The 12,411-nt window shown below is 42.2% G+C and overlaps 1 protein-coding gene across 21 annotated transcripts in view; it reads right to left on the reverse strand.

Moving 5' to 3' along the window:
- GATAD2A (GATA zinc finger domain containing 2A) overlaps positions 1–12,411 on the reverse strand; it is a 113,585-nt gene that overhangs the window by 19,317 nt on the left and 81,857 nt on the right. The gene's annotated exons all lie outside the window — the stretch shown is intronic.

Genomic DNA, 12,411 nt, shown 5'->3' on the forward strand with positions numbered 1-12,411 from the left:
CCTTGCTGCAGTTTAAACCCATTGTTTCTGGTTCTATCCTTAGAGGCTAAGGTGAACAAGTTCTCTCCCTCCTCCTCATGACACCCTTTTAGATACCTGTAAACTGCTATCATGTCCCCTCTCAGTCTTCTCTTCTCCAAACTAAACAAACCCAGTTCTTTCAGCCTTCCTTCATAGGTCATGTTCTCAAGACCTTTAATCATTCTTGTTGCTCTTCTTTGGACCCTTTCCAATTTCTCCACATCTTTTTTAAAATGCGGCGCCCAGAACTGGACACAATACTCCAGCTGAGGCCTAACCAGAGCAGAGTAGAGCGGAAGAATGACTTCTTGTGTCTTGCTCACAACACACCTGTTAATGCATCCCAGAATCATGTTTGCTTTTTTTGCAACAGCATCACACTGTTGACTCATATTTAGCTTGTGGTCCACTATAACCCTTAGATCCCTTTCTGCCGTACTCCTTCCTAGACAGTCTTTTCCCATTCTGTATGTGTGAAATTGATTTTTCCTTCCTAAGTGGAGCACTTTGCATTTGTCTTTGTTAAACTTCATCCTGTTTAACTCAGACCATTTCTCCAATTTGTCCAGATCATTTTGAATTATGACCCTGTCCTCCAAAGTAGTTGCAATCCCTCCCAGTTTGGTATCATCCGCAAACTTAATAAGCGTACTTTCTATGCCAATATCTAAGTCGTTGATGAAGATATTGAACAGAGCCGGTCCCAAAACAGACCCCTGCGGAACCCCACTCGTTACGCCTTTCCAGCAGGATTGGGAACCATTAATAACAACTCTCTGAGTACGGTTATCCAGCCAGTTATGCACCCACCTTATAGTAGCCCCATCTAATTTGTATTTGCCTAGTTTATCGATAAGAATATCATGCGAGACCGTATCAAATGCCTTACTAAAGTCTAGGTATACCACATCCACCGCTTCACCCTTATCCACAAGGCTCGTTATTCTATCAAAGAAAGCTATCAGATTGGTTTGACATGATTTGTTCTTCACAAATCCATGCTGGCTGTTCCCTATCACCTTACCACCTTCCAAGTGTTTGCAGATGATTTCCTTAATTACTTGCTCCATTATCTTCCCTGGCACAGAAGTTAAACTAACTGGTCTGTAGTTACCTGGGTTGTTTTTATTTCCCTTTTTATAGATGGGCACTATATTTGCCCTTTTCCAGTCTTCTGGAATCTCTCCCGTCTCCCATGACTTTCCAAAGATAATAGCTAGAGGCTCAGATACCTCCTCTATTAGCTCCTTGAGTATTCTAGGATGCATTTCATCAGGCCCGGGTGACTTGCAGGCATCTAACTTTTCTAAGTGATTTTTAACTTAGAAACAGGCCTTAAATCAGTGGTTATCAAACTGGGTCGCAATCACAAATGCGGATCGCACCACCATCAGCAGATGGGGTCACGTGATCCCTAGCATGTGGCATACGCCATTTTGCTTCGCATGGCATGACCTTGCACGCACCATATGCAAGAGATCACAAAGTGCGGAGGACGCCATTTTGTAGAGTTAATTTCATGCAGCACAACCTCACATGTATGGTGTGTGCAAGGTCATGCTGGGCAGAGGATGCTATTTTGTTCTTCAAAACTGTATCCTCAATGCAGTCTGGGGTCCCAGCAGGAAATACTTCATTAAAATGGAGTTGTACCAGCAAAAAGTTTGGAAGCCCCCTGTCTTAAATCGTTGGTGCCTCTGTTGAGACTGCCAAAAGATGTGCCAAACATGGTGGTAGTTTGTACATTGGGGATCCCCTCCCATTAGGAACTGTGTTGAGTCAGCAAATTCATTCACAAGGCAGATGGCAATGACTTTCAGTCACTGGTGACCAACACTGCAAGCAAACCAATGACCTAGAGGGGAAAGGGCCTATCTCCCAGGGCTAATCTGAAACCATCCCATTTGCTGACTGCCAAAAGGCCTTCGAATGCCAAAAGGTCTAAAATCTCTTCAGCCTGTATGAGTATTCAATGACCATCATTTCATCAGGTTGCTTTCCTTATCCCTCCCCTACTACAAATGTTTCTAGATTATTATCCCCCACCCAAGTTACAATTTTATTTATCAGAGTCCTACTGAAGCAGGACTAAAGGTGCACTACACATACAAGTCACTGCAACACAGCATGTACAAGAAAAGCATTTGCATTTAAAGATTTTACACCACAAGTCGGTGCCCTATTACTTAGCAAGTTAAATGTCTCAGCAGCCTAAATGCCCATAAGCACGCCCAATTTATATCCAAACCTACAGGAACACTTTCTCCAGGTGCAGATACAATGTTATGCTTCGTTTCATCCTCACCCTAAAATTCCAAACAATGCCTCGAAGTGACAGAAGAGTCATTAATTGTTTTGATGTGCTACATCTTAGCATGTGCTGGATTCAGAGATCTGAACTCTAACATAGTCATACAAGAACATTGTTATTTAATCACACCAGCCAAAAAGGACTGAGACAGATCACTGTGCGGCATAACGTAACAGCAGACTACAGTACCATTCTTTCCACTGCACTGTACAGCTTTCTGATTGGACAGACGCTAAGAGCCTATAAAACTTCCTGGCTTGGGATGTCCAGCAGAGGCCATTTGCCAAGCGAATTAAGAACGTGAGCTGAAACGAGTCTTTAGTAAAATATAGCTGATCAGCTAGATTAACCCATTGGTGTTAGGATTAGGGATTTCAGATACCAAGTGTATAGCATCTCTCAGCAAGGGTGGCAGCAGATTTAATAGATGGTCTTTTACTGAAACAATAGCATAGCCTCCACCCAGGCTGCCAAAAAAGACAGTTACCTTTCTGTAACTGGTGTTCTTTGAAATGCGTTGCTCATGTCCATTCCACGTTAGGCGTGTGTGCTCGCCACATGCACCAGTGCCGGAAGTTTTTCCCTCAGCAGTATCCGTAGGGGAGCGGCTCTGGCGTCCACATAGTGCAGGATAAGGGGCGCTGCTAGCTCCCGCGACCCTCAGTGGGGAAGGAGGGCGGGTCATGGAATGGACATGAGCAAAACATCTTGAACACCAATTACGGACAGGTAATGGTCTTTTCTTCGAGTGCTTGCTCATGTCCATTCCACATTAGGTGACTCCCAGCAGTTCCCGTGGAGTTGGGTAGGAGTTCACGGCTGTGCAGATTGTAATACAGCTCTGCCGAACCCAGCGTTGTCTCTGGCTTGCTGATTGATGGCATAATGAGACGTAAACGTGTGGAGCTGGGTTGATGTACGGAAAGGCTTGGTATGCCCCAAGTAAAAAGCCAAGACTCTCCGGACATCCAGTGCGTGCAGATGCCTCTCCTCAGCAGTCTTCTGCGGCTTGGGACAGAACACAGGCAGGAACACGTCCTGGCTCATGTGGAAGGAACATACTACCTTCGGCAGGAAAGCTGGGTAAGGCCGTAGCTGAACCTTGTCCTTATAAAAAACTGTAAAACAGTTCTGAGGTCAAGGCCTTAATCTCAGACTACTCTTGCCAATATCACCACCACCAGGAAAGCGACCTTTCAGGACAAGTAGGAGAGGGAGCAAGAGCCCAGTGGCTCAAAAGGCAGGCAAGTGAGCCTGGAGAGGACCAGGTTAAGGTTCCCACCGCGGGACAGGGGCCCAGCCCTGCAGGTAAAGCCTCTCGAGGCCCCGCAGGAACCTGACAGTCATGTCGTGAGAAAAGACTGTCTGACCTTGGATCGGCTGGTGGAACGCGGAAATAGCTGCAAGGTGCACTCTAATGGAAGAATGCACCAGACCCCAGGTCCGGAGTTGCAGTAAGTAGTCCAAGATGGACTGCACTGAAGAACGCGAGGGAGTGAACGGTGAACGAGTGGGTGAACGGTGGCGGGATGTCCCCCACGATGGGGAGCAGTACCATTGAGGCGAGGGCGGACGGAAAGGTCCCAAGGCGGGCTTACCCCAAGGTCTGGACACTGCCAGGGCCAGTGTGGGCGGCACCGGGATCATCAGGATCTCCTGCGCAGCTTGGAGCACTTCAGGCGTCAACAGCATCTGAAGCTGATGAAGGCCCACCTCTGTCTGGGCTTCCAGGCAAGGAACGGGGTTGGCTGCATCGCTCAACATGAGCTGAAGCCCGACTTCCTGATGGGGCAGATGAGCCACCCAGTGCGGGTCTGAGCTTGTCCCCAGCCCTGTCCTTCCCCTTGTGGAGAGTAGGAGACCATCCCCTACCGGCCTTCTTCACCTCTTGGCTGGGGCCATGGATTGGTGCCGGCTCGTGGACGGCGTCGGCGGGGCACTACGCACTGATGACACTGTGCTGTGTGCCGATTTGGACCTTGGCTCTGAGAATGGAGTGAGCCGGACTCCATCAGGAGCACTTTGAGTCTGATCTCACGCTCTTTCTTGGTCCTAGGTTTAAAGGACTTGCAGATTCAACATTTATCACTTATGTGCCCTTCACCAAGGCACCTGAGACAGCTACTATGCGGAATGCTCCTGGGCATGGGCTGTTTGCAGCGATTGCAGCACTTAGAGCCTGGGGACCGGGGCACGCCCCATCCCCTGGCTAAGTCCCCAACGGGACTAAGAAAACGAACTACTGCTAAGGGTTAACTAACTATGTACACTAATTTTACAAGAGTTCTAGTTTGTACAAACAAAGCCTAAGCAACACTAGTAAGAGCAGTGAATGCTCCGTGCACCGTCACTGGTGGGAAGAAGGAACTGAGGGTGGGGGGAGCCGGCAGCATTCCTTATACTGTGCCATGCAGGCACCACTCCAGAGGGCGCCAGAACCACTCCCCTACGGATACTGCTAAGGGAAAAACTTCCAGCACCGGTACATGTGGCCAGCACACACCCCTAATGTGGAATGGACATGAGCAAGCACTTGAAGAGGAACTTGCATTGTTTATGGGATAAGTATAATCACTTTAGAAGAGTACCTCTTAAGAAACTGTGTTACAAACCCAAACAAAAACTACAAGAATACAATGAAACCCTTTTCAAGAAGTATCCTGTAAATGAAATGACTTTTCAATGCATTATTGATGACCAGATTAAACCTGCCAAATTAATTTTTGAGACACAAACCAAAACAATTTTTAAAACAATGAAACCAGATGAAGCAAATATACAGGCATCCATTACAAAAAAAAAAAAAAAAAGCCTCTTGTGCAGCAAGGTTATGCACTTAACTACCTTTAATCTGTACTTCAGGGTGAAAATTACCTTAATTTGCAACCTGGAAACATGGCAAGTTAGTCCTATGTTCTCTTAAAAATGGGGCAGTTTCTCCCCACCTTAAATTACAGCTTCTGAAGTTAACCCATAGTACCTTTTTTTAACATACAGAACTTACTTGAAGAATCCAGGTACTTAAAATGTTTCTTTTTTGTTTCTATTGTTATTTAGTGATGTACCAGATGTGAGAGACACTAATACCCTCAAAACAGGAACAGATTAACCTCACAGTTGCAGAGTACCTTTACTGTAGCGATATTCCTGTACCACTATTGAGAAACTATGTATTAATGTAAACTACACACCCTCAGCAAAAGCCATGCCAGTTCAAACAAACAGTTTTCTGAAAACTAAAAGCTGGTTGCTAGAAAGAGCAGTCTTTGGTCTCTCAGCTATAGCCATATATTCAATACTGCATTTAATGCAGTTGTCCACCTTGGTAGAAAAGGAGCAGAAAATGAGTTTCAGTTTCCTCTAGGGGGCACAGTGAGCCAGTGAACCAATCTTTCAACTCTGAAGGGGTTTAAAAATAACCATCAGGGGCACAGGTGAAAGCTTTAAAGCCTGAGCTTTTCTCTGACTAAGGTAGACTAAATTGGTTGCCTTGACTAAAAAGATAGACAAGGAGAGAAAAATTAAGAGCGCTTGCCATCAAGAGACTCAAGTTAAAAAAGGTCTCAGTACAAAGTCTAAAGTACATCATCTCAAGTAACAGCATTTGACTTTACCCATCCTGCTAAGAAGTGTGGAAAAAAAATCATCTGAAAATGATTTTTAAAGAACACTTAACTAAGGCAATAATCTCATAATTTAGGTAATGTAACCTTGTGTTGATCTGGAAGAGTTGTAGAGTTTTTCATGTAGCTAAACCTAATCCAACGTATTTTAAAAGATACAATAGATCTTCTATAAAATAATAAGGGGGTAGAGTCTGAGATTATGCTTCTGCAGGGGGTAAAGATATGCAAGCACCTTTTGATAAGTGCCTCACGTGTAACTGGCTTCTACAAGTGTACTGCCACAAGGTACCATGCAGACTGTAGTTATTATGGCTATGAACACTGTGTTGCAGAACAGAAGTTCTCTATCGCCCACCAGAAAAGCCACAAACTATTTGAAGTCATACAACCTTGAAAATTAAACACAATTTTGTAAAATGAAAGTAAATCCGACTACTGACTATCGGTTTCTGTAGCTGTGAAAGAAACAACTTAGGTAAGCTTCCGAGTAGCAAGCTGGGCCACTGAACGTTTACTGTGATTAACACACTAGGAGATTTTGCAAAATCTCCATGTGAGGCCCAATAGATGTGATTTCGGAAAACAGAACCCATTTGAACTAAGTTCAGACTTCTACAACCCCCAACTCTGATATGAAAGGATTATCTTTTTATCCTCTTGGAGAAGGAGGTCTTATCCCCACTAATGGCCTCCACAAGGGGACAAAATATGGCACAAATTTGGGTATGAAACAATTGTAGTTTGGAAGAATTCTATTGGCAGACTTAAGTCTGCTGAATCACTCTCAGAGGCGATTAGCCACATTTAAAACAGAAGATACTTAAACCTGATTTGTCAAAAGGAAGTTGAATTCAAGATAACATTGCTAATCAGAGAATAGTGCATTGACAAAGCTCATAAGGTCCTGTTTTAACCGTTCAATTCTCAAAGCAACCAGGCATAAGAATAATCAATATGTACGGGTAGCAAGGGTGATGTCACCCCATCAATTATCACAGCATCATAACAGCTAGCAGGGAGCTAACTTCCTGTATTCTAATCAGGCCACCAAAGAGTCATGTGAGAAAGGCATTTCCCTCACTGGACATGTGACCCTTTAACTGTTCCTTCCACCGTGAAAACCATAGCAACAGCCAGTTCTAACCGGCTTGTGACACATAGCCTTCATTTTACAAAGTGAGGTAGGGTTCAGGTGCTGTAAGAAAATGGAGCAGACTTTAAGCTTAAGGGGCTGCCCTTGCACTATAGAAACTTCCTGGATCAGCTGCCCACTTGAGACTATTAATAAATAGCATCATGTATTGCACAATAGAAAAAAAAATTATTCACCTAACAGTACAGCAATGAGTTATGCTCAACTACTCTACTAGTTTTTAAAGTTTAAGAACTTATAGTTGATTTGCTGGTTTGCTTCAAAACTCTGAAAATACACACCATTAGTCCATTATGGCTTTTTAAAAGTCTATCTATTTAGTCATGGAAGCAAGTTTCAAGTAGTCACTTGAAATAAAAATAAAAAAACCCAAAGGTGGTTTTTTTTGGACACAAAAGTTCTTTTCTACTTTTTAGGCAAGGTGAGAATGAGAAAACAAAGTAGAAATTATTGAAAGACCATGAGTAACAGAATTATTACAGTAGAACAGTTCTTTAATCAGATCCGCTAACAGCATATGCTGGTTAGAAAAGGATGAAATTTCTACTGACTACATTTTGCTCTAGAAGTGTGTTCATCGTGGTTATTTGGATATCAAACCATCTTTGAAAAAATCAAGTGACTTGTTGACAAGATTAAGACAGTAAGATAAGCAGGCATTACAGGTTCCAAGCTGGGAGAAGATAATTTAAAGTTCTTAACTATGAACAGTTTTAAGATCCACGCAAGAGAGGGCCCCATATTAAAACTGATCACCTGGATTTCAAATACAAGTAATCATTCACAGTCTCCATCCCCATCTACCTAGCCAAAGAATGGCTTCACACACAGCTGTGCAAGAGTAACCAAGAAACAGGATTGGAAATCAGATTGCCTTGTTAACGTGAATAGCGGTTTTGGACATTGGAGAATGAAGTGTAATGAAAACACTTCTCTTTCAGAGACTCTACCAACATGCACCTCCATTTAGTTAATGGTCTTCTAGAGTGCTCATTACAAGCTACATTTGTCAGGGGGAGGGACACATACTGTAACAGTCACACCTTTGGTATAAACAATTGCTTGATAAAAATTCCATTGTTTTGGGTATTTTTTGAATAATGGTTTAAAATAGATCATAGCCATATAAATCCCAAAGCATTCAAAATGAAGATTCCATGTTCAGAGGTTTTTATTAAATAAATACTCACTAAATAAAGGTTGCAGGCATTTAGTTTGTTTTGTGGGTTAGTAGCTCTAATTTTTGAATTGGGGCTTGGTGTGGGAAAAAGGTAATTCACAACTTCTGGCTTTGTAATAAGGACCATCCTCCTTTAGACAGACAATGAACACACAGCGTGTGATTTTTTTTGTTTTATTTTAAGTTGTATCAAGCCCCACTGGCTAACCATTACCTCCTTGCCCTTTAAAATGTTCCTCTAGAATCTATGCAATTTCCTCACCACCAGCCCAGGTTATGTTACAAAATGGCTGATATTTATACAAAAATGGCACTGTTGTGAGTCACCATACTACATATTCCACTTCCTACTATTTGTTCAGCTAATATTATTGGTCTCAAACTTTCCTTGTTTCTCTTACTGGAGCAAGAGAGCAGCTGAGAAAGGATCATTTGCTTGTTAAATTGTTTTTTCCAAGTTTATACACTAGTACTAATTATTCTGTCAACTGACGGAAACAAAGTACAAGTAATGACAACCTACAGCAGAATAACCTGGTCATCTTTTTAATTTGAAGGACTGAGGACATTTTAATCAGGCTTTTTCCTCTCTAGTGTCCTGAATTTAAGAGGCCTCATTTCAAAAACACACACAAAAAAACCCACCACCCACCAATCTACACAGTAAATCTAATTGACTAGATACCTGCTTTTTCCAATTCTGCTAAACAAGTCCAACTTGGTAGGTAGCCTTCTTTATTGTTCTACAGAACGTTAAACACTTAGGAATCCTTCTATAGTACCAAAAAAACCAACCAAACAAAAAAACCTAGTGTTTATTTATGGGTGAGCGATTTAATTCTGATGATATGAGATCTTGCAGATCTCATGGAATACCACTTCTCAGTAGTATTTTGCAATAAGTTTTGCTCACAGAACCAAAATAAGCTTATCTTTCATATCATGGTTGGCTTATCTATTCAGACGTCAACAACGTGACCAATTACATCGTGGACCAGAGTGCAAAAGATTGTGAAGTGTATGAATCCAGACTAGATCTTCATAGTATAGTCCTCCTCTTTAAAAAAAAAAAAAAAAAAAAAAAAGGCTTGCTATACTCTATTAACGTGTGTGAGTGTGTGTGTGTGTGTGTGTGTGAGAGAGACAATGCAAGTATCAACACTTTGCCAGCTACAACACTGAACACAGACAGTGAATCTTTAGTTTCTGGAGTCAGACCCTTTAACTGAAAGTTCTCTAATGCTCCCAGGAGGTTTTATAAAGCCTCTTTAGACCAGCTTCTGTGTTCCCGTCCATTGGTGTCCACGTTAGAAGCCAGGCTCAGGAGGATGGATCTATTTTCATCTGCCTAGAAATGAATGTACAGCTATCTAAGGGGCTACAGCAATTAAAACATGCTCATAGGCATAACAAAAAAAGAGTTTAAGCCTTCTTTTTGAACCTGTGTCTTGTGTGGACCTCTCTACATCCAGTTGCTTCCAAAATGCTTCTAGGAAAGATTTCTTGTAAAATTTTTGAGCTGCTGAAAGGAATGGAGCTTCCAGCTAAGATTTTAAAAAGCAATTTGGGTGTTTTAGACACGTAGCTTCCATTCACAGAAGATGCATCTAAATCCTTTAGACTGCTTTGAAAATCTCATCCTCCATTTTTGTTCACTGATAGAAATGCCTATGACAGTCATCATAATACCCCAAACAGACTAACACAGCTACCCCTGATACTTGACATCATAATACACAGTGCCTGCAAAAAAGATGATGATCAGAACACCCCTTTGAGGTAGAGAAGTATTTCTATTTTACAGATCGTGTGCTTCAATTTCCCCAGATTTACCAAAGTTCATATAAAGTCTGTGCGGCGGCTGGAAAGAGAACACAGACCACCCAAGTCACAGCCCACTATCTAAGGCTGGAGGCCACCCTCCCTCTAATTTAGATCCATCCGTCCGAACATTTTAGAGTTAGACATATTTGTTTTACAAGAAGAAAGATCAATCCGAAGTATCCTAGAGTCTCCTCGCTCCTCCAGCAGAAATTTGGTAGACAACTGCTCTTTAGACAAAAAGCATAACTCCCAACAGGGCCAACCTACATTTGTTGACTTCAGTAAAGAACAGAGGGTCATCCAATTCAATAGACTTATGGTGACAAAGTCTATTCTTGGAGGCTCTCTTCCATTTAGTTGGGACAGAGGCAGATTAATTATGCTTTTGTCTTGAAGATGATACATCTGAGGCCCAAAGTACCTCGTGACAGACAACTGTTGTACTGGCTCCCTCTTTCCTCCTAAGAAGTCAAGAATAGACCCTTTTCAGCTGTATGGCAGGGGTCGGGAAACCCTGTGTCTATGTAATGTTCAGCAAATGGAACAAGTTGTGCTTGTGTCCATTAGAGTGCGTATCTGAAACATCATTAATGGTGATGCTCTTTGAGATTTAGCTTTTTGGTCATGGTCCCCAATACAAGATTATATTAATCAACTATATTTGTAGAGCATTAGAGAACAGGCTAAACCGAGAAACATAAGGAAGCAGCAGGGTACAAGCTTATGCGGAGAGCTGGGATGGAGAAAAGAAAGAGAATAAGTACATCCAGTTTAGTTCCAAAGGAGGGCTACCTCTGGAAAGGCTATTTAGAGTCTCAGTGGTAACTATACGTACCTAGTGGCACATTATTGGAAGAGATCCAAGACCTTTTAACAATTTAACAAATAAGTCTGCTGTCTCCACAGACGAGTACAGACGCATAATCCAAAATGGACTGCGCCAGGATGATCAAGATCCTAACAGTGCCACAAAATGCAATTTCAGTTACTCTTCCAACTAACATCCCTTCTCACTTTAAAACTCCCCCTTATTTGTTTCTAAATTACACTTATAACTGTTGACCTGCAGTAGAAGTAAAAGAAGGGGCCGGGAACATGAAAGTCACAAGTTGCAGCATGGGAGAGATGAGCTCTGTAGCAAGATGCAGGTTACAAGCAGTAACCCAAAATTCAGAAGTCCAAATGTCTTCCACCAGCTGGCCATATTACCTGCTTAAAAATTCTGATCTAAACCCCATCCTCTCTCCCACAAAGAAACAACTATCAAACAAATGATGCTTTGTGGTAGGTTGTTACCTGGCATAAAGTTCCTGCAGTAAAACCTAGACTATCAAAAAGAGGCACTTTTAACCCTCAAAATGACTAGTTTTATAGGATGAGAAAAATAATTTTAGCAGTTTTAGTTTAAGTTATAAAACCCAAACACATGGGAGAATCACTTCAGCTAGGAAGCTATTTGTAAAAACAGTGATCCTCTGTTTCCTGGATCCCTCTGCTTCTCCATTCAGGAAGGCCTCATTCACAATATCACCATTGCAATGCAAATGGTAATTTTTGTAGCACTCAACAGTGACATGGACCATTAAATGCCACTAAATACAGAACTCACAATTTTTTACTACTGTTCATCTGAACATCTTCCACGTAAAACAGATTGGCAGCTCTCTTTTCAGGTCATGCAAAGCTCTGCTTGAGATTGGGTGGTTTGGGGATTATTTTTGCTTTGTTATATTATAGTGGCAATAAAGTACCTTCTTTGAATGTCACTAGGTCAAATTCAGCCCTGTGTAAGTAGACACAGCTCTTTTAAGAAAGTGGCACACTATTGGAGAAAGTGAATAAGGAAAAGTTATTTACTTGTTCCCATAATATAAGAACTAGGGGCCACCAAATAAATTAATGGGCAGCAGGTTTAAAACAAATACAAGGAAGTTCTTCTTCACACAGCGCACAGTCAACATGTGGAACTCCTTGCCTGAGGAGGTTGTGAAGGCTAGGATTATAACAAGGTTTAAAAGAGAACTAGATAAATTTGTGGAGGTTAAGCCCATTAATGGCTATTAGCCAGGATGGGTAAGGAATGGTGTCCCAGCCTCTGTCTGTCAGAGGGTGGAGCTGGATGGCAGGAGAGAGATCACTTGATCATTACCTGTTAAGTTCACTCCCTCTGGGGCACCTGGCATTGGCCACTTTCAGTAGATACGATACTGGGCTGGGTGGACCTTTGGTATGACCCAGTATGGCCATTCTTATATTCTTAAGACAGGGGAATGGCTCTCAGATAAGAGCTGATAGC

This window comes from Chrysemys picta, chromosome 25 (assembly GCF_011386835.1).
Source record: "Chrysemys picta bellii isolate R12L10 chromosome 25, ASM1138683v2, whole genome shotgun sequence".
NCBI lineage: Eukaryota > Metazoa > Chordata > Testudines > Emydidae > Chrysemys > Chrysemys picta.